This window comes from Tamandua tetradactyla, chromosome 13 (assembly GCF_023851605.1).
Source record: "Tamandua tetradactyla isolate mTamTet1 chromosome 13, mTamTet1.pri, whole genome shotgun sequence".
In the NCBI taxonomy this organism is placed as follows: domain Eukaryota; kingdom Metazoa; phylum Chordata; class Mammalia; order Pilosa; family Myrmecophagidae; genus Tamandua; species Tamandua tetradactyla.
This window is the reverse complement of record NC_135339.1, coordinates 45,649,128-45,670,990: the sequence shown is the minus strand read 5'-3', so window position 1 is coordinate 45,670,990 and position 21,863 is coordinate 45,649,128. Positions and strand designations below refer to the sequence as shown.

Here is a 21,863-nt window from a genome sequence, read left to right as displayed (position 1 = left end):
ATGGGTTTGCAACCTGTGTAATCCCACAGGGCTCCACACTCAGAAGGTCCCCATGTTTGGTTTAATGTTCTGCTGCCTCAATCTTGGAATTCATTATAATTTTTTAATAAGGGGCCCCAAATTTTCATTTTGCATTGAGTCTGGCAAACCCTGGTCCTCTGACTGTACATCCCGTGCTCCTTCCACTCCATTGTACACCTTTCCAGAGAAGCACCCTCCCTTCTAAAAGCACAGTCCAGCGGGAATAGTTACTACCAGGTCGCTACCAGCCAGAGATACACTCTTGTAGCCTGTCTGACCCACTCAGGTGGAGTTGATATCTGAGTTGATTGCTAGATTGAAACTTCGACAAGTATCTGCAAAGTTTTAGCTTTCTGGAAGCTTTAAGTGCCAGATAACAGGAAACAATATTATTTCATTGATTTTATCAATCCCCTCTGGTTTTTCATTTCTTTTAAACACGTTAAAAGTGTATCTTTATTTCTACACATGGTGGCATTTTCCTTCTTCTCTGCCATATTCTGGTATGTTTCATTTTATTTATAGGTTTATCTAAAATGTATTGGTTTTCTAAAACTGATGGCTACTACTGAGATTTTCTATTATTAATAATGAACATTTATTTAGTGCTAGATATGTTGTTTGAAGACATTTTTTCTATTAATCAAATTCTTTTCCATCTAAATTAAGAATGTTTGCTTTCAAATCAGGAGTTGACCAAAAATACCAATATTTTCATTTTCTCCTTTTTTGTTTATCTTAAAGCTTTCAACACTTAGTTTTCTGATTTTAGAGTTGAAGAGATGGAGTGGCGTATTTTAAAAATTTGCTTTAATCAAACCCTAACATAAATTCTGTTTCAAGTCAGGTTTAAGATAGTTACCATCAGGGAGTGTTTTGAATTGTGACAAGTCTTTTCATTAATAATCCATACTTTCTTTTATTTTGAGATGGCCTCTATTATAATCGCATATTGTCAGAGGTTTGGGGGATATTAGAAACCCAGCCCCTTGTTTCACAGGTGAGGAAACTGAATTCTGGAAAACACATGTGCCTCATTCAAGGTTGCACAAATTGTGACAGAACAAAGACCAGCAATTTAAGTACAATACTCTTTTATTACACTACACAATCTCTTTTAATGCCTCACATCACTGCGATTTATTTTATAATTTTCTGCCTATAATAAATATTTATACAGCCTTGAGCCTTGAGCTAAAGTTTAGCTTGCCAAAGCCCCATGAATATGAAAATCAGAAATCTGCAGGGAACATGTTAGATTTTCAACGAAAGGGCAACTGTGTTTTGAAATGCTTGATGTCATGTTAGAAAATACTCCCCCTGTTCCAGTTACATTCTCCCAGCAATGAACCATGCCTCTGGATTGTTTGGGTAATTTTATAAATCTGCAACATATTTTATAAAAACAAATTACCTTGAAAAAGGTACCCATAAACTCATGTCAAATTAAGTATGCTGTGGGAATTATGATAGTTGGCTCTAGTGTATGCTAGGGGAACCAGCAAGGTGATATGTCAAAAGGCACATTTTTTTTTCCCGCCAGGGTGCTTGTTTTCTGGTTGACTGGGAAAAAAACTGAAATGCATTTGCAATAAAAGAAAATTATGTATTCTGTGCATCTGGCTACAAGTTAGATGAAGATCCTTAGAAACATGGCAATTGATTCTGGACTACTATATTATTTGAATCAAAATACTTTTCTTCTTAAATCCATCTCAGATTATGCTCCCAACATGCTGTACAACTGTACTGACTGGGTTGGATATCTTACTGATAGCTAATGACATGACTTTTGCAGGACGAATTTCCTCAGATATGGTTTGGAAACAAGAGTTTTGACTAAATATTTCTTAAGAAAGGACTGGAACCGACTTCTTTAAAGACATCCACTTTTTCTGTTTGTTTGTTTTCATGACTAATTTGCCTAACATTTATTGATTCACTTCCATTATGCAAGGGACCTTTTAATCTTATGCAAAGTATTATCCATCAGGTAATAACTTTTTGTTCCTTCTCCTGCTGCCCTTTTTCCCCAGAATAAAAGCAGTCAGTCATAGTTAGGAAAGGAATCCCACTGAGTTGGAAGAGTAAGATGCAAACTCTGTTCATCTCTTCACACTTCTCAGCACTCAGTACTATAGCACTAAGTCATTACTCTTAACTAAATTTCATTTTGGTCAATTACTCCTAAAATGTCACCAGTACAACAGCTATACAGATCCCTCAGTGCTCCTGGCAAACCTACAGTTCTAGTAGGAACCTTCGCTCTTCTACATGCTGGGTACAATTCCAAAACCTTGGCCATATTACTTGACCTAACAACCTCAGTTACTTCTTTGAAATGGAGATAATACTAGATTAGCTCATGAGTTATTTCCTATACACAGATGGATTACTGGGTGATAAAGCGACAAAGGAATGAGATAATTCTGGAACCAAGACTCATCATCTTCAGTGACCTTTCTTTCTGCCAGTAGTCCAGTCTGGCAGCTATATTTCAGAGTAGATGGGGAGATAAAGGACTCACAAAAGATCACTTTGACTTTATCAAATGTTTGGAATTGTTATCTGCAGAGAAGTATGTCCATGGACCTGAATGAACTGCTGTCCACGGGCTATGCACACAATCTGGCAAAACTTCATCTTTACCTAATTCCTAGATTTTAGCCTAGGCCAAATGTGCTTGGTGAACAGGAATGTTTATGTTAAAGGCACACAGGTAAATAAGGCTGAATAAAAATGCTTCAAAACTCCACACATATGCACACTTCAGCATTCATAGCAGAACCACGTGGAATACATTCTAAGTACAGAACTCCATGGAAATTATACCACATTGCACACCACAACTTTATATCTAAGTGACTCAGTGGAACCATTTATGAACCACACCTTGGCCTCAACTTCATATACTGGTTCACATTCCTGGAAGGTGCAGTTTGCATAAATATATGGGCATGCACATTTAAGACATGTACATACTCATAAGCCCTTTGGTAGATGTGTATATTGCATGAGTTAATGTGTAAATATAAATATCATTGAGATAGTTCATGATATTTAAGCAATCAACAATATCCTTCTTCCCTCATCATTACATTAGTATACACAAAGACTGCCTTGGTATTTACTTTGTTAATGTGAGGTTAGGGTTCTTCATTATAATGACAGATAAGACCAACTGACAGTAAGAAGAGATTGTATTTATTCAGGACTTGATATTTGCCAGGCACTAAAGCATTGGTTGTCAACAAGAGTGATTTTGCCCCGCAGGGATCATTCGACAAACTCTAGTGACACTGTTGATTATTAGTAATGGCACCTATCCTGCTTCACCGGATAGCCCACCCCGCCACCCCCCCAACAAAGAATTATCCAGCCTAAAATGTCAATAGAGTTGCAATTGAGAAACACCATGCTAGGGCAAGGGTTTGATTTAGTCCTCACAGTGCTCTATGAAGGGAATTCTGTTTTTACACGTGTGTTACAGATGCAGAAATTATATTATTGCGAGGTCAGGTGTGTGGCCCAAGATCTCAGTACTGATGGTGGAATCCAGAAGTCAAGTTCTCCATCTATACCATCATAGCAAATAGTATGAAAACCCTTTTCCTTTCTTCCAACATACAATGCTGCCTCCTTGATAAAATATTACATTGAATGACTATAAAAATTGGTTTATACAGATTGATAAGGTTTGTTTGCTTGTTTTTAATGTGTTGGGGGTTTTAGCAAACAAAAGAATTCCTGTATCTAGTAACTGTGGATCTAGGTTATCGTGGAAGTTTTTCTTCCTTAGAGGTGTGCTTGGAGCAAGATTTGCTAACCTTGCAAAGAGACCTGATGGAATCTTTTGTTATGATTTTCTCTGTTTCTAAGTTCCTGCTTGCACCAGTGCCAAGAGATCTGTTAAAGAAGATTTATAGTTCTATCCTTTTAGGAGAGAATATTCACAGTCTGGTTTTGCCTTTTGAGGATTACTTACATTATCCCTAAAGTACATTATCATTTTTCAGGGGAGAGGGGGATTCTGTCTTCTGAGTTAGTTAGATGGTATGCTCCAGGCAGTGAAAGGATTAGGATTCGTCAGAGCTGATAGGACTGACTTTGTTCCAATGTTTCTCTTGCCAGTCAAAAAGAAGTAGGGGATAATAGAAAGTCATCAGTTGCTGTTTGCAGAACTGTTTATTTTCCTGGAATATTTTAGTCTCTTGTTGACATGAGCATTGACTTCTTTTGCAATAGTGGATAATTTATTTTATATGAGGTGGTATTTTCAACAACCACTACAGAACGTTCTGACTCACTCTGAGCTCTATCTGGATAAAAATAAATGCTCTCATTGTCTCCAATAGATATTTTCCTTTGTCCACAAAAGTTATGATTGGCTCTGATCTTTCCTCCAAACCCACTATATGAATCTTTGATAAATGTTTAAACAAAATGTGAGAGATATCATAAAAAATAAAAATCCCAGAGAAACTAATCAAAATGTGGCCTATCTCTGCCCTTCCAAGTCAGGCCTATAAGTTAAATCAATTTGGGGGCTCTTTGAACAGTAGTATTTTTATCTGATGAATTTTTACCTAGATGGAAAGGAAAGAGACCATTAAAAAGTGACATTTTAATAGATTCACTAAGAAGGAAGGGAGTCCAGGCTCATTACTTCATGTACATATTAAAGAACAAGATCACAAAACAAAGTAAAAAAGTGAAATTAAGAAGCAGGGTGGTGGAAGGGAAATCACAGACACCCTTAATAGCCATCCCCCAGAACTCACCAAGCCTACCTTCTTCACTGGGGAAACACAGGCTAAAGGGGCAATTCTCCAACCTTCCTTCTGCTGCTACCTGCACCTCCTTTTCCATTGTGCTATTCCATAACCTGGGGGGAATGTTGACTCTAATGAAAAGGCCCAGCCAAACCTTGAACCCAGGAGCAAGCAGGCCCAGATGCTTCTCAGAACAAGAATTCTCAGTGGTTCCTCCTAGGTGAATAAACAGCATATACAAACAGGATAGACTAGTCTTTCTTCTCAGCCCAAAGATGGAGCTGCCATCTATCCATCCCAAGCTGGAGCAGTTTTTGGCCGCCCTGGGGGACCAGCCATGATGGGGCTTCTCCTGCTCTTTTGGATTCTCTGTGCTGTTTAAAAACAGATTATTTGTCCTTCCTGGACTCTTTATTCTGCACAAGTAATAAAGAGATCATTTTCTGAAAGTTTCTGTTGCAACCTGAACCTGTTCCATGATGATGATCCGTTGTAGCAACTTGCCCCTTAGGTGGCTGCAAGTGGCCTTGGCTCAACCATTACAGTCACAAAGGGCTTCACATTTTGACTTCTTACTTTCTCCAAATAAGGACAGGTATACTCTCATTCATGTACATAGCAACAAAACTGAAAGAAGAAGAGATTCCTCATATAACTTAGAAATTTGTTTCATTATTGAACCACATGGCCTGAATAGTGCACTGTGAATTATTATTTCATCTTGCAATAACCTTGAGAGTAACACATTTATACTTGTGTGCATGATAAAAAGCCAATGTACTTGAAATTACATCTTGCTATTTCTTTATAAATTAATATATGAAGAACTTCAAATAACTGCAGTAGCATGGGCTTCTGACATCTGAGAGGCTCAAATGAAAGCCATCAATTCTGGATATTATTGAGAGTGAAATCATAGGGGGTGATAGTAGATATTCTGATTATTTATTTCTTGGTAACAAGCTAACCCAAACCTTAGTGCTTTCAAATGACAATCATGTGGGTTGGTTGGACTCAACTGGGGGGTTCTGTTGCTTTACATGGTATCATCTGCAGTTGTCATCTGGAGGCTTATTTGCCTGGAACATCCAGCACGAGCCACTCATATGGCTGATAGTTGACTGTAGCTGACAGCTGGGAGCTCAACTGGGGAAACAAACTGTAGCATCTACCCTGGTCTCCAATTGAGACTTGTGCCCTCATAGCACAGGAAGTAGCACCCAAGGAGGAGTTACCCAAAAACCTATCTTTCAAGTGGTTGGAATCATAAGCCAGATTTTTTAAAGGTAATGCATGAAAGTGATGCAGCTTAACTTCTATATTCTATTGGTTAACCATCCACAGGAATAGCCATATTTAAGAGAGAAGAAATAAATTTCACCTTTCCGTGGAGAAAGTGAGAAATAATTTGCAACCATGTTTCAGCCATTACAGTTGATAAGGAAATACTAGGTCATCGTTATCTTGTTTTAGACCATGGGATTGGGCAGTGTAGGCCCCAAGTTCATTTGCAGTGTGACATAGAGCCCCTGTCACTTTTCTTTCTATATATTAGATATTCAACTAGTGTTCATTTCTCATGCTTGACATTTATCATTTTATTTAATCTCACATCCAGGCTGTGAGTTAGATAAAGAAATTGAGGTAGAGAGAGGTAGAGTAAATTGCCTAAGTGAAAAAGCTAGTAAAGTGGCCAGCCAGGGATTTGCTTACTCCAGGATCCTTCTCGAGACCATTACTAGGCTGTGTCTCCCAATAGTGGTTCTCCATACATTTTGGACTTATACTCATAAACTATTAAAAATCATATTTAAACGTTCACTCCTTTTGAAAATAATACCCATTTTCCTAATTTTAAGCTCTTAATGTTAGTATGTTACATTTGAGAACCATTCTGCTTTATAGTCTTTCAAATGCTGGGGAATAATTATCCCACTTTAAGCTTTTTTCCCCCTAGAGTTTCAAATTATTTCAAGAATAGGCAGGGAGTATTTCAAGGAGGCACAGGGAATGACAGGGTGATCAAGAATGAAGAGAACTTCAGAGACCAAAACCCTGCACCATTTCTCTCCAAGCTACATGGCTTCTCCTTAAAACATCTCACTTACTCTCTACAAGTCTGTTTCTTCATAACTTCAGTTTGCATATGGCCCAAAAAGGCAGCCACAGCCACTCTCCACATAGTGACCTTCTACATTCATTTCTCCTTGTGCAATAACTCATTCTTTAGGTTATTTTTCAGAGCAGGTTCTTTAGGGGAAAAAATCTAGTTGGTTCTGCATTATTTTGAGCCTCACCACATTATAGATTAATGGTTAATCTATGTGCTGACCGTTTTTAATTCTCATGCCTTCACTGGCCCAAAGAATCATACCTAGAAGTAAAAACCAGACTGGGTTTACTCATCCAAGATGAGCTAACTGAAAGAACTGAACTAGAAACTTTTCTTAGGAAGAGTTGAGGATAGGCTGCAAATAACTATAAAACTGTAATACAGTTGAGATTAGAGCAAGATAAAATTGATCAACTAAGCAGGAAAAAGGAGGCAGGGATTGAATGGCTTAGAGGAAGTACATTTTTGGCATTGGAAGAGAGACATCTTTGAGGCATAACATCCCTGGCACTGGAGATGCATTCTTGCCCACCAGGGAGATAGATGTTGAGAGGTGAGTGCAGACATTGACCATGTCCTCCAAAGTGATGGTGTGGCATGACATCATTATGGCCGAAACTAATGCTAGATAAACTTTGGAGTAGTGGGCTATGGTATAAGAAAATACCCTGTCTCCTATGAAGGGCCAGGATCTCCTTAACTCTGCAGATCTAACTTTGCCAAGCTTCCTCCAAGTTTTCCCTATCTCAATATCAGGTTATTTTGTATTGCTCAAATTAGGATGAGTCCAAGTGAACCAATCCTAGCAGATTTATATGTTAAAGAATTTTTATTTTAATTATACTATGTAGACAATTTTTTCTACATGGTGCAAAGGGAGACATTTGATAGTATTCATCAACGTTGTGTTCTTAAAAAGATGGATAAAAGTTGTTTTGATCATTTCTTTTAAATTAATGAACACATAAAAAAAAAAACAAACCCACAAAAACACATAAAAAAAAAACAAACCCACAAAGCTAGAAAGAAAGAAGTTTTCCAAGAGCCTCAAAACACGATGCCATTAACAAGGAAAAGTGATTTCCCTCAGAAGAAACCTGTCACATCTTTAAATGGAGGTTAGTAGCATGGTACAGGGTGCCAAAGAGTTGAATCTAGACTTTACCGCATTCTGGCTTTCCGATATTGCCCTAGGCAAGAAACTTCAGGGTAAAATGGGAAAGTAACATTCTCACAAAGGTGCTTTCAGAGTAAAATAGATAATCTGTATGATTCTTTCAGCAAATTATATTTCAATAACTGTGCCTAACCAGTACTTTGAGCCAGATAACCTTAAAGTAATTAGAATCAAGGTGTATAGCAGGGCTGGTACTACAGTGAAGTGAAATTTGAGGGGACCAAAAACTCAGTAATCTGGATAAATGATATATCAGTGCAAAATTTAAACATCAATGCATCAGAAATCCATGATGAGTAAAATATCAAAATTTTAAAGACGGGATCTAGTCCTGTTTCACTGACTTAGTTCCAATAAAGCTTTCTTAACAAAAATCAGCTTGTTTGCTGTTTTGAGTTTTTAGTTTTTTTTAAAATATTGCATAAAATGTCATTTATCCTGATTACTTAGTTTTTTGACACCTCCTTAAATGTTTCACCTGAGGTGAGTGCTCACTCACTTCATTGACTTCCCAGCCCTGTTGTTTAGCTTTACATTTTAACTCCAAAATTTACAATTCTACAATTAAAATCCTAGATATAGACAAGACTTTTTGGGCCATTGTACCCAAGCCCATATGTAGTTACAATACTTTCTAATACTCCTTTTTCATGTCAAAGATGGTAGCTTTGCCTTTAATAGCCTATGACTGAGAAATCTTATACACAATGTTGAATTGTTGACCTTTTACAGTAACTTTTATTCTTGGCCAACATGGCTTGAAGATGATACTACATTAAATAAGCAAGACCGATTCTCCCTTAGAGCATTAACTTGGCCTTTTGACTTGCTGGCAGTTTAAAGGGTGCAGTTTCTCTTGTGTATGTCTTCATTTCTTATGTACTTGATATTTTCCTGATTTCCTTTGACTGTTTCTGAGGGAAATTTTGACCATCTAAAATAAGAAACAACTCAGGAAATTGTTTTCTTTGTTACTTTTAAATATTGATGGGTTTCTAGATGTGTGAATGTAATTAAACTCACAGCAGTTATTAGACTCATTTTTATAATAAACCTTTTGTCCCCTTACCTAACCTGCAATTGCCTTTCCTTGTTTCTCAGGGTTAAGTGGCAGGGAGCCATTTATGGCAACCAGCTCTACCTTGGCAAGACTTACTATGAATCAGATGTCCTTTTCCTCCTAGAAGGCAGAATGTATCTCTTACTCAGGTCCTCCTCACATTTGAATTTACAGATGAGCACGTGGCTTCTGTTTTATTCCGTTGGCAGCAGTTGATACATCAACCTAAATGATAGCACTTGAATGTGTAATTACCACAGTTTTTTAGACCCACCCCCAAACCTGCTGTCCCTGTAGTTCCCTCCTGTATGTCTTTAAGATAAAATATTCATCCAGGGATCACAAATAGGAGAATAACCTCCTAAAGGAACTGAAGAGCAAAATAACAGGTTACTATTCAAATAGTGGGCTAGAGAATGACCACGGCAAAGCTTCAGCTTTTGAACTCTTACTAGATTGTTGGTTGACCAAATACTATCATTTGGAATTTCACAGTGGTCTAACAGTCTGACCTACAGCAGTAGAGAATCTGTCTGATCAAAGAGAAAGAAATGGATGCATCCAAAAGCACTTATAAGATTATAGAGGACATTTGTTATTTGGGGGATTTGCCAGCATCTGAGCCCTTTCTGTATATTTGGGGAAGTCCCTGCCTTATGAGTTTTAAGAAGAGGTATAACCCCTTTCTTATATAGAAGGGGATGGAATGCTACCATTTTCCTAAGACATGAACACATGAGGTAGGTTTGAATAGTCAGATGTACCCACTCAGTCATTTAAAATGGGGTTTGTGGCACAAAGACGTGGGATCAATGCAGAATTCCTTTTAGAAATTATTCAAGTTAGAGCAGTATCCAGTTTCCAAAGGCAGCAGTGAAAGTGATAATGTCAGGGGCAACCAGTGTCTAAATCCAATGGTGTTGGCCAATGATGGAGAGCAAAAGTCTCAAATGGTGGGTGGCATGGGCAGAGGTGTCATCACTCGACAGGGTACATGCATGATTTTGGCTGTAGGAGTTCTAGCTACGTGGTTTCCTTTTATGATCACCTATTTTCTAAATCCGGTTCTGTAGTCTTCATTGACAATTATGTTAGTTAATAAATTAGATTTCTGTCAAATTAGCCAAAGTTATTATTGTTTATTTGTATCTTAAAAATCATATCTGATTCATTTATTCATCTCCTTATCATTCCTTGAACACCTATTAAGCACCAGGCACTCTTCTAGCTGCAATGGAGAAAGCAGCGAATGAGACAGAGAAGATTACATTTCTCAAGAAGATTACCTTCTTGCAGGGTAAACAAATCAATATATAAGTAAAAAAAGAAAAAAGAAAACAACTTGATGTAAGTGCTTTGTAGAATAAAGGACGATGTGGCAGAGAGAGACAAGTGACCCTACGGGGTAGTCAGGGAAGGGTTCGCTGAGGAAATGACCTTAATGGATTGAGACCTAAATGGCCAGAAGGAACCAACCACACAGATGTTGAAAATAAGAGACTCTTCAGTGTAGAGAATGCCAGTTCCTAGCCTAACACAGAAATAGTCGATGAAAGTTCACACTTTCCAAGATGTGTAGTTAAAGAAACTGAAGTGCATACATTGGTCATGCCTTTAATGAAAACTCTTGAATGATTCAGTAAACTGATCAGAACTGTAGAGAAAATAAAAACCCCAGGGCAAGTTAAAAGTGAGTGCACTTCTGTTTAAATTTAAATTCTGAGCACAAGTTTTTCCCCTTGTTTAGTTCTTCTTAGTGTTTTCTCAATTCACATTTTCCCGAACCAGTTCTGCCTTGGCTCTCTCTCCTGTTCTGCTTTGTCAACAGTTCGTACTAAGAAAAGGAATTGGTAAGTTAGTTGCCACCATTTTCTTTTAGTAGCTTTCCTCATATTGTAGAGTTGGAAGTCGACAAAATTTTCAGTATGGTTTAAGCGCATCAGTCACTAAAGAAAAGCCAAAGGGGACAGATCAAGGAATGGTTTACTAAGCTTCAGACAGGCCACTACAATTTTTCTCATTTAGCAAAAATGCTCACAGGTAAATAGGTTTAAATAACTTTTTCAAATCCTTGAAGCAGTGCTGTCAGATTGAAGTACAATGCAAGACACACATGCATTTTTTAAAAAAAATTCTAGTAGTCATTAAAAACATTTTTTTTTTATCTTTTTTTTTTATTAATTAAAAAAAGAATTAACAAAACAATTAGAAATCATTCCAATCTACATGTACAATCAGTAATTCTTAATAACATCACATAGTTGCATATTCATCATTTCTTAGTACATTTGCATCGATTTAGAAAAAGAAATAAAAAGACAACAGAATAAGAATTAAAACAATAATAGAAAGAAAAAAAACAAAAAAAACAAAAACAAAAAACCTATACCTCACATGCAGCTTCATTCAGTGTTTTAACATAATTGCATTACAATTGGGTAGTATTGTGCTGTCCATTTCTGAGTTTTTATATCCAGTCCCGTTGTACAGTCTGTATCCCTTCATCTCCAATTATCCCTTCTCTTTTTTTTTTTTTTTTTTTTTTAATTAACGGAAAAAAAGAAATTAACCCAGCATTTAGAGATCATACCATTCTACACATGCAATCATTAATTCTTAACATCATCACATAGATGCATGATCATCATTTCTTAGTACATTTGCATTGGTTTAGAAGAACTAGCAACATAACCGAAAAAGATATAGAATGTTAATATAGAGAAAAAAATAAAAGTAATAATAGTAAAATCAAAACAAAACAACACAAAACAAAACAAAAACCTATAGCTCAGATGCAGCTTCATTCAGTGTTTTAACATGATTACTTTACAATTAGGTATTATTGTGCTGTCCATTTTTGAGTTTTTGTATCTAGTCCTGTTGCACAGTCTGTATCCCTTCAGATTCAATTACCCATTGTCTTACCCTGTTTCTAACTCCTGCTGAACTCTGTTACCAATGACATATTTCAAGTTTATTCTCGAATGTCCGTTCACATCAGTGGGACCATACAGTATTTGTCCTTTAGTTTTTGGCTGGATTCACTCAGCATAATATTCTCTAGGTCCATCCATGTTATTACATGGTTCATAAGTTTATCTTGTCTTAAAGCTGCATAATATTCCATCGTATGTATATACCACAGTTTGTTTAGCCACTCTTCTGTTTAAAAACATTTTTAAAAAGTGAAATTAATTTTAACAATATTTTATTTAACTCAACATATCCCAAATATTATCATTCAAAAAATTATTATGAAGATATTTTACTTTTGTTTTGAAAAGTTATCAAAATCTGGAATTTTACACTCGGAGCACACTGCTGTTCATGCTAGCCACATAGCAAGAACTGAATAGCCCTTTGAGCCTAGTGGCTGCAGTTTGGAAAGGGCAGCCTCAGGAACAAGGCTTAGGACGCTGTCTCTGCTCAGGGACGTGAAGTGGCATAAATCACTTTGCAAGAATCCTTGTAATTCTCTACACATGTAGTTTTGTTCTTTCTTTCATGCTTTTCAATGTGTTCATTGGCCCCTTTGCTAGTCCTTCTCATTTCACCACCATTCCCTCCTCTACCTGCTGCTTTTTTCCCTCCTGCCTAAAATGTTCTCTATCACATGATGAAACCTTTTAAAGCTTCCTTTTTTAAAGCTTTCTTTTTTCTTTCAGTTCCTTTTCTTGGTGATTTAATTTTCACCTTACCCTTCATTTAAAGGATGCACTCTTGGAAAGCACAATGAACCGCTCTGAGTCAGGCCACACCCTCCTTGTCAAACATCCCCTTCTCTCCACAATTAGGAGTTCATAAAAAGAATCGCGAAGTACCTTTCTATGATGCTGAAAGCACAAAAATAGGAACATAGAAGGTTTTCTTTCTACATAGTCATAAATGTTTATCCTTTTTGAGTCATTGCCTGATTTTTATTTTAGGATAATATTATTTCTACACACCTACTTAACCTCAATGTGTTAAAAAGGAGCTTGTGCAAAAAAAAAAAGAAAATTTCTTCTCTATTCAAAAGACCACTTTGTTAGTACCATGCCTTTTTGTTTTATGCTCCCCAAATTTTATGATGACCACTCTCTTCTAAGCTGTCAAGAGCTATAGAAATATTAGTAAAAGATGACTGATAAATCCATTAATCAACCTTCATGTTTATCATTTATCTTTCTACCTGATACTTGAAATAGAACAGGTAATAGTTACATAAATGTTTTAAAATCTCTGCTGAGCTCAAATATTCCTTATCTTTATTCACTTATTTTGTTAGTATACATAAATCATTAGTCAATCCCTGCCTTGATTTGGAAGGCAGGCAGAATCCATTCTTTTCTTGTATAAAAATTCCAACTGTATGATGCATATTAAAGATACACTGATTATATAGAGGTTGAAATTTCCCTATTTGGCTATGGTAAAACAAAATTAAAGGGAGCTGCAATTGCCATAGATGCCACCATACTTCTGTGTCCCAGAGCCAGACACCCAAGGATGCTAAACTTCCTTTGGCTACCTAAAGAAGGATAGGCTAAGACCTGTAATGTTTCTCAACCTTCTCATGTCAAGACACATGCAGAAAAGGTTATTGACTGTATCAGTGATAATGGATGATCTGTAACTAGGCTGTCCTGGTTATATCAAGGGCTGAGAGATCAATGTCTGAGCACTCATTCACAGTACTCAGGCATCCTGATTGATAACTTCTGCAGAAAGAAGTTTCTTCTGGACAGACCTTCCCTCTTCATAGTGATGGATGTCAGGGCTCAGCTTTGTAATTAAGCCACAAGAATGAGTTGTGAAGTTAGGCACTTGGCAAAGAGAAATATGGCATGCAAGCTACATATGGCATGTTAATGTTCTTTTTCTGAAAATACTTAATTTCCAGATTTGAAAGTTGCATTTGTATACTCAGGACTAAATGAAGAAATCTAAAATGTACTATTCTAAAGAACTAAAATATTCCTAAGAATGTCCATAAATGGGGCTGACCTGGAAGATAACAACATTTGTTGAGTATTTATTCAGTGCAAGGCATGATTTTTGATACCGGTTATTTCATTTACTGAACTATGATACATATATGAAAGATGTAATTTGTCATCTCTCTATTTAATGATGAGGCTCAAAGAGACTCAGTAACTTGTCCAAGGATCTATCCAAGTGGTAGAGCCAGAATTTGAACTCAGGTCCCCTATTTAACAAGGCCCTTTGTTTAACCATTTGCTGTACTGTTTCCCAAAAGCATGAACTCCCCAACTAAGAGATCTTTAAACACAACACTTGGTAAAGAAATAGGAAAGGAGATACAAGTATGGAATAATTAGTTAATCTAGGTAATACATTAAATTTATGTCCAACTCTCAGTTTCTGTAATCTGCATGTTTTTATCTCATATGTTAGAGCCTTAATGCTTATAAATAACATTATAAATGGAAAAATTGATCTCTTTTAGTTTAAATATTCCCAGAGCAAGCTGATGTTTTAAATTAATGTTTCTGGCTACAAGAACATTTAGTTTCTTTATCCCTTGTTAATGCTGCTCCCTTTTTAAAGCTAGGAATATTCTTTGCCTTGCCACCTAACATTATTTTAGAAGTTCAGTGTGGTATAAATAGTTTATAGTTCTTTTAAAACATTAATAGCACAGTACTGTTACAGCCAGGAAAACAAAACAGATGTTTGGTATCTTCAGGGACAGCCCTGTAAACTCGTATGATATAGTTGACTCTTCCTTGAATTTGCACCGAGAGAATTTCAGGTAGAGTCATTGTGTCCAAAGGCAGTTGGTCCCATGTTTAACAAGTCTGAGAATAATCAGATTTTGCTTTAACTTAATATTGGTATATACATTTATATTCATGAATTGTATAGATCCAAGCTCCATTAGGAAGAAGCAACAGTTGGGGTATATACACTTACAAGTTGTATGTCACCAGGTCAAAATGTTTCTGGTTCCCAATGTCAAAAACATGTAGAGTCAAGTTCTCAAACCTAATTTAGGATGCAAGCGGACACCTCAAAAAACCTAGAGAGATATAGAGGAGGAAATAGTTTGCCCTATGAATAACAACAGCAAAAAAATCAATATGATAATAATATGATAGTTACCGTTGGAATTGAGGTGTTTTGGAATTGAACACCCTTACTTGGAATTGAATCCTCATTTCCAATGCCTTTGTGTCCTGAGAATTTTGACAAATGGCTTCTTGGTCTCCATTTCCTTATCTATGAAATGGGAGTCACTCCTGTCACCCAGTGTGATCATGTAAATTAAATGTACTCAACATATTGTAGGGATTTAATAAATGGTGTCCTCCTTTCAACTTAAAATGTATGCAAGAATCATGGGGGATGAATGCTGTGTGGATGTCATGCACATTTGACATTTCTCATGCCTCTTTGCTCTCTCACCTCTAGATCTGTGTAACTTAAACAGGCTTGCAGAAAAAAAAATGGTAAGCAGGGGTTCCTCCATTTTTGTTGTAGAAAACAGTTAAGCACAATATTTTCTAAACTTTGTTTTTTTGAGACATGGCTAAGGAAAAGAAAGCAAAAAAGCACTCACTTCTAATAACAATTATGTGAGTAAACAGTTTGATCATAAAGCCTTGCAAATAGGTAAAAATAGTAGTGTTTTATATAAGTTTGGGAAATTGTAATGTTTTATGAATTTGCCTTCATTAAAGAGAGGATATTTGGAAAAGTTTACTTTTGTGCCATTCATCCTTTATTCTTAGCAAAATAACAATGTCAATTTCAGGAGAACTGTACTTTAGCTCTTAGAGAAAGTAAAAATGGAGTTATAAGAGGCCTTCTGTTCCTTTAGCCCTCAGAGGAGTTATCAAACCTGCATTTTCAAACAATTTTAGGCAAATACTCCCAGTCAAATAATAGCAGAAGCAGACATACTAAATTCATCTATGAAAGGATCCTCACACCATGAATTCTGTCCCTTCTCTTATATACATAGGCTATTTGAAATATGTAAACCATGCAGGCTTAAAAATTGGATTAAACCCATATTGGAAATTTGATCTCTAGACATGTACATTTGGCACGTATGTTCAGGAAATGAAGCTGTTGTCAACATTTTTCTAGTTTCTAAATATTTGGCTACAGTAGACAGCAGTTTCCTGCATTCCTGTCTCATCATGTTTCTCTGGTCCTGTGTTTTGACATTAGGCAACCATTTCCCATAAAAGGTATCCTGAAGCGTGTAGAGCTTCCTTCCAGGGTCTCTCACACACAGAATGGATACGGGAACCATTTGGGTTTCATCTCAGATACTGTCTGCGAGAGCTGTGAGGAGATGTGTGGCAAGTTCCACAGTGAGCTCAGGGTACTAGGAAGAAGCTGCACAATGAGACTTGTAAAGACCAAACCGTTTTCTCATCTGGCGAGAGGGCTGTCACAAAGACAAGGCAGCCAACGGTGTTTTCCAGTCCACCCTGCTGTTTGTTCCTTTCTCTGTTTAAGGCATGTGGAGTGCCCTGTCGATCAGAATTCTGCTTCTTCGCCCTCCTCCCTCTGCAGTGACCCTAGCTCTCTGCTTCTCTAGTGAGGTGCTCTCGAAGTGTCTTAATGATGGTAACTACCCTGGTGGGTAGTAGCCTGCAGCTACTCTGGGCCCCTGCCTGCTGCTACAGAACTCAACCAATGAAATCAATTTGTTGTCAACAGCTGTTCCTCTCCTTGCTCATTCAAGAGCGTATACATCATTCCTACACTCTTTCTTGGGGAAATAAACCCTGCCTGAGGTGCAGGGGAAATGTGTGGAGCTGCCAAGATTTCAAACTGTTTTTTTTTCTTCAAAGCATACGGACTTCTTCCTTGCCGTACTAAGTCACAGTTTACTAGCAGATGATACCAGAGAGGAATTGATGAGCCTTAAACCAGCTTAGATAGTTTTAATTGGAAGCCTGCTTCTAACTGAACCTATTTAGGGACATAAAATAAAAGAAAACAGTTTGGTTTTCCTGAGGACCTAGAATTCTCTAGATGGTAAAAGATGTTTTGGAAAGAGCCTGTGTTAACTTTTGCTCCTTGGCAAAAGTTAAACATTATGCTGGCTTTCTCTTTTTTAAATATGAGAGCCCATATATATTTCTATGGTAGAGGCTCATTTCACATATCTAACCAAATACTCATATTCTTCCAAATGAAAATATGGCAAGAAATAAATGTGCCGGACATGTTCAGATGATTTCTTAGCTTCCCAGCTGCTATAACAAATACCACATAATGGGTTGACTTAAACAACAGGAATAGTTTCATGTTTCAGAGGCTAGAAGGCTTGCTTCCTCCTAGGGTTGGTAATTCTGGCTGGTTGGCAATTTTTGGGCTCCCTGGCTTTCCCATCACATGGCCAAAGTCTTCTTTCTCTTCTGCTTTCCAGGGACTTTTGGGTTTCAGCTCCTCCCCGTATATCTTTCTCATTTTAAGACTTCCAGTAATAAGATTAAGACACACCCTGACTCAGTTGGCCACATCTTAACTAAAAATAACAACTTCAAAAGGTCTCATTATAATAGGTTCACACCCAAAGAAATGGGACTAAGATTAAGATCCTATTCTTTCTGGGGTGTGTAAATCAAACTACCACAGGTGGAACATTTCACTAACACTCATTGCAATCTGCAAAACAAGTATGATAATCCATCTGCATTTTACACAAAAGGAAATAAAGGCTTTAAAATTAAAAAACAAACAAAAAACATCAAGGATTTAAACGTGTTTTCCTTTCCTTGAAAATATTTTTTTTAACTGCTACATATCTATTTCTTAAACTTTCTTGGTGAATAGCATGTGCACAAATTTCTTAGCCATTTACAGCTCTTAGGAGTACAGTGTGATAATTGCACAAGTTAATTTTGAATGCCGAATATGAATAATTGAATTTAGAAGAATTTAATCAACTCTTTACTGATAATGATAAGGAACTATATTTATTTAAATAAATAAGGGCATGCAATTTAAGGAAGGATTACTGACTATAAAACATCATGTTTCTACCACTGCCTTTGATGTTAAGTATATGTGTGTGTGTGTGTGTGTGTGTGTGTGTGTGTTGTTATTTTATTGTTGTTATTGTTAGTTGCTGGAACAATGAGTGGTGAAGAAATTTCCTCTAAGACTCCTGTACCATTTCTATCTATCTCTGATGATACACTCTTATTTAGATAACAATTAGCAGTTTCACAACAGGCTTAAATTTGTGAATTCGATTCCTTTTCTGCTTGGGAGCTGAGTTACTTATATTTTTCCTTCAGCCATAATAGAACAAAGCTCTTTACCCATATGCTGCTCTTGAATATTTTATGGCTGTATTTTATGACAATTGGGCAGTGCAAAGAAGCTGATGGGGCATAATTGTGCTCCCAAATGAAGGGCATGGATTTAAAACCAATTACTGCATTTGCTGCTGAAGAAAACATTGCTTCTGGGGGAAAAATAAAAGTATCATTGAAAAATAAAAATATAGCATGAAATATAATGTGTACTTTCAATTTGGAATTAGCTTATTGCCCCATACTTAAACAAACAAACAAAAAGAATATTTTATCATCAGATATTATGACATGTAATTAAATTGACAGTGTTCTTTTATATTTCATCACACTATGAAATTCTCTTGTACATGGATTCTATCAGGTTAAATTTATTATGAAATATATTATCCAAGAGCCCAGGCTGATTAAGTAAGAAGGAGGGAGGAAAACAGGAGAGACAAGAAGAGAAAAGGAGAGAGAATGAATGAATGAATTCTTCAGAAAAAAAAAAATGTTATAGGGTTGGCCCCAGCAAAAGAGAGTTGAGGGAGAGCACAAGATTTAAAATTATCCAATAATATTTTAAGTAACACTGTGCTGAAACTGGCTATCAAAAATGATCCTGGGTGTGAACCCAGGCACCACCGCCACTCCTCACATTAAAGCATCTGTACTTCACTCTGCTGCCCAAGATCTCTCTTCTCCCTACCCAACCTGGACAGGAGGGTGAGGGGCCACAGTTGCTGGGTGTTTATATAGAGGGTAGGTTGATTTTAATTTACAAGCTTTTGAGTTAATGTTGAAAACTAATCACAAGAAGTTTCTAAACCAAAAATGACATGTTGTAAAAGGACAATAAGTGTTGGATCAAAAAAAAAAAAATGATCCTGGGTCTTAAGGAAGACTTTAACTTATGGACAAATACAAGAGGTGGCTGGCAATGAACCCCCATCCAGTTTCTGTTCTGAGAAATGACTGAGGCCTGATGAGAGGGGAAATTTCTAGTGAATTGTCCAGATTTCCCTCTGCTGATTCAGGCATGCCTGCTGTCCTGTCCACTTGAATGGGAGCCTTTGTAATGCATCGATGGAAGGAAGGGAAGGAAAGGGAGTTAAGAGAAAGTTTGAAATGGTGAGATAAGAAGGGAGCAGACCTCTGTGTTTGTGCTGAAGTTGTATGAGTAGGCAGTTTACTCAGACAAGGTTTGGAAGCCAGACTTTAGAGAAATTAAACACTTGGCAAAGATATTTCTGAAACATAATTCTGATTCAGATCAAGGCAAATCTAGATATTTGGTTGATTTCATTCCATATAAAATAATGAATTTCTTTGGTTTTTAAAGAGCTTTTTGTTGCTGTTGTTATTTTGTTTTGTTTGCTTGATTGGCTCTTTTTTGGTTTGTTTTGGTTTTTTTTTTTTTTTAAGTCTTTCTAAAATCTATAAGTTTCCCATAAAACACAAACTAGAGTACAAAGTGTAATAATGATAGGACACACCTTCTTTTAGAATTTTTTTTAATTTGTTTTTATTCTAAAGTGTCTCATCATATTGTTTAAAAAGTGGATGCTTGTTATAGAAAAATTTGGAAATAGAAGTAAAGAAAATTTGCGCATTTTTCTCTAAGGTTATCACATATCAACTTTTGCTATATTTCCTTCCCTTTTATTTCTCTGCAAAAGTTTGATTTATTTTATTAGTTGTAGACTAGAAGATTAAACACCTTTCGGCGGAGCTCGCATCGTTGAGATGTGTAATGAGAACATGGGGTCACCCAGACTTATGTTTGAATCTTCACTGTGACATGTAACGATTATGTGACATTGAACAACTTACTTGAACTTTCTGGGCATCAGTTTTCTTATTTGAAATAGGGGACACCAATGCCCTTCTTCGAGACTTTATGGAGACTCGAGGCAACGTGTGCCAAGTGCCCATCATGGGACATTTTTCGCCAGCATGATGCCCTTCACTGAGAGCACTGGCCTCCACCTCTTATTGCGTCTTCTTTTTTCCAACAAACAAGAGTCCCGCCCTAAATGTTGAGCAACAGGGATGGGCAGGTCAGGGGGGGTGCAATGCAGGGTGCTAGAAGGAGCAGTTCTGAGGAGATGCAAATATATTTCTTGCTGGATTTGTGATCCTGGCTAGGTGGTCTTCGTTTTTCACTCTTCTGCATTATGGGATAGTACAGGCTCAACTTTTTTGTCATCTGAAGACATAAATTTTGCTTTCAAGGACGTGTGTAAGGAAAAGTTCTGAAATAGAGTCTCTCTTGTTTTTGCTAATGATATCCCAAATGTATAAATTGATTACAAAAATCACATCTCTGTAAGGTCTCTTAACATTTTTATTAATATCAAATGTGTACATTTTGCAGATGTACCATATAATGCATCAAACTGGGTGATTTTATTCTTGACATTTACAACATCCTTTCAAGATTTTTGAAAACATTTTTTTCTGGTTCTATGTTTACACTAATTCTTTTCAATAATTGTTAATCAAATTTTATTTTTAATGTTTTTTTAATTGTGAAATATGACATATTTTTTAAAAAAGCATGAAATTTCCAACTATTTTAGCAAGTAGTTATAGAACAGATTTTAAAGTTTGATATGGGTTACAGTTCCATGATTTTTTGTTTTTTCTTCTAGCTGCTCTAGGGTACTGGAGGCTAAAAGAAATATCAGTATAATGATTCAGTATTCATACTCGTTTGTTAAACCTGAACTTCTCTGTATAAGTCTACCATCAACTTTGATTTTTCTTGTACTCTTTAGGGCTATTTGGGCTATGCACATTTTCACTTTTTCAAGTTGGAAGGGGCTGTCAGTAATATAGAATGGGGGGATAGAATTAGTAATCCGATTTTAAATATCTAAAATTCTTTATTGCATGGGCAGAGAGGTCTTAAATGTGAAAGTAGTCTAATTATTCAAATAATATAGGATTTTATTAGAATTCTGAAATATAAGGATTAGCAATAGCTAACATTCTTTGAGTAGTCCCTGCACGCTAGACATTATTTTGAGTGCATCACAGGAATTAACTCAATTCTCAATCCTAAGAACTAACACTACAGCTCCTTTACAGATGAGGTTCAAAGAGGTAGCTGAATTGCCCAAAGTCACACAGCCAACATAATAAGTAGACCAGGCTGTCTGACCCAAGAGCCTATTTCCTGGTCAGTATGGTCTACCACCTCTCAATAGTAGCAAACATTTTTTGAATACTGTGTACCAGGCTAATGCTATATTACCTTGTTTCATATCATCTAACCCCTATAACATCCCACTTAAGAAGGTGTTAGGGTATCCATTTTATAAATAATTAAAATGAGGCTTAGAGAAATGAGGTCATCTGCTCAGTTCCTGCTGTTTATTGGTGCCACCATGATTCTGTTGTCTGGTTGGTGACATTAGGTGATGCCCTTGGTGCTTCTTGTTGCTTCTGT

General features: G+C 36.6%; 1 protein-coding gene across 2 annotated transcripts in view; it reads left to right on the top strand.

Annotated features, from left to right (window-relative positions):
- The window catches only part of PRKG1 (protein kinase cGMP-dependent 1), a 1,184,353-nt gene that overhangs the window by 377,126 nt on the left and 785,364 nt on the right, over positions 1-21,863 (top strand). The gene's annotated exons all lie outside the window — the stretch shown is intronic.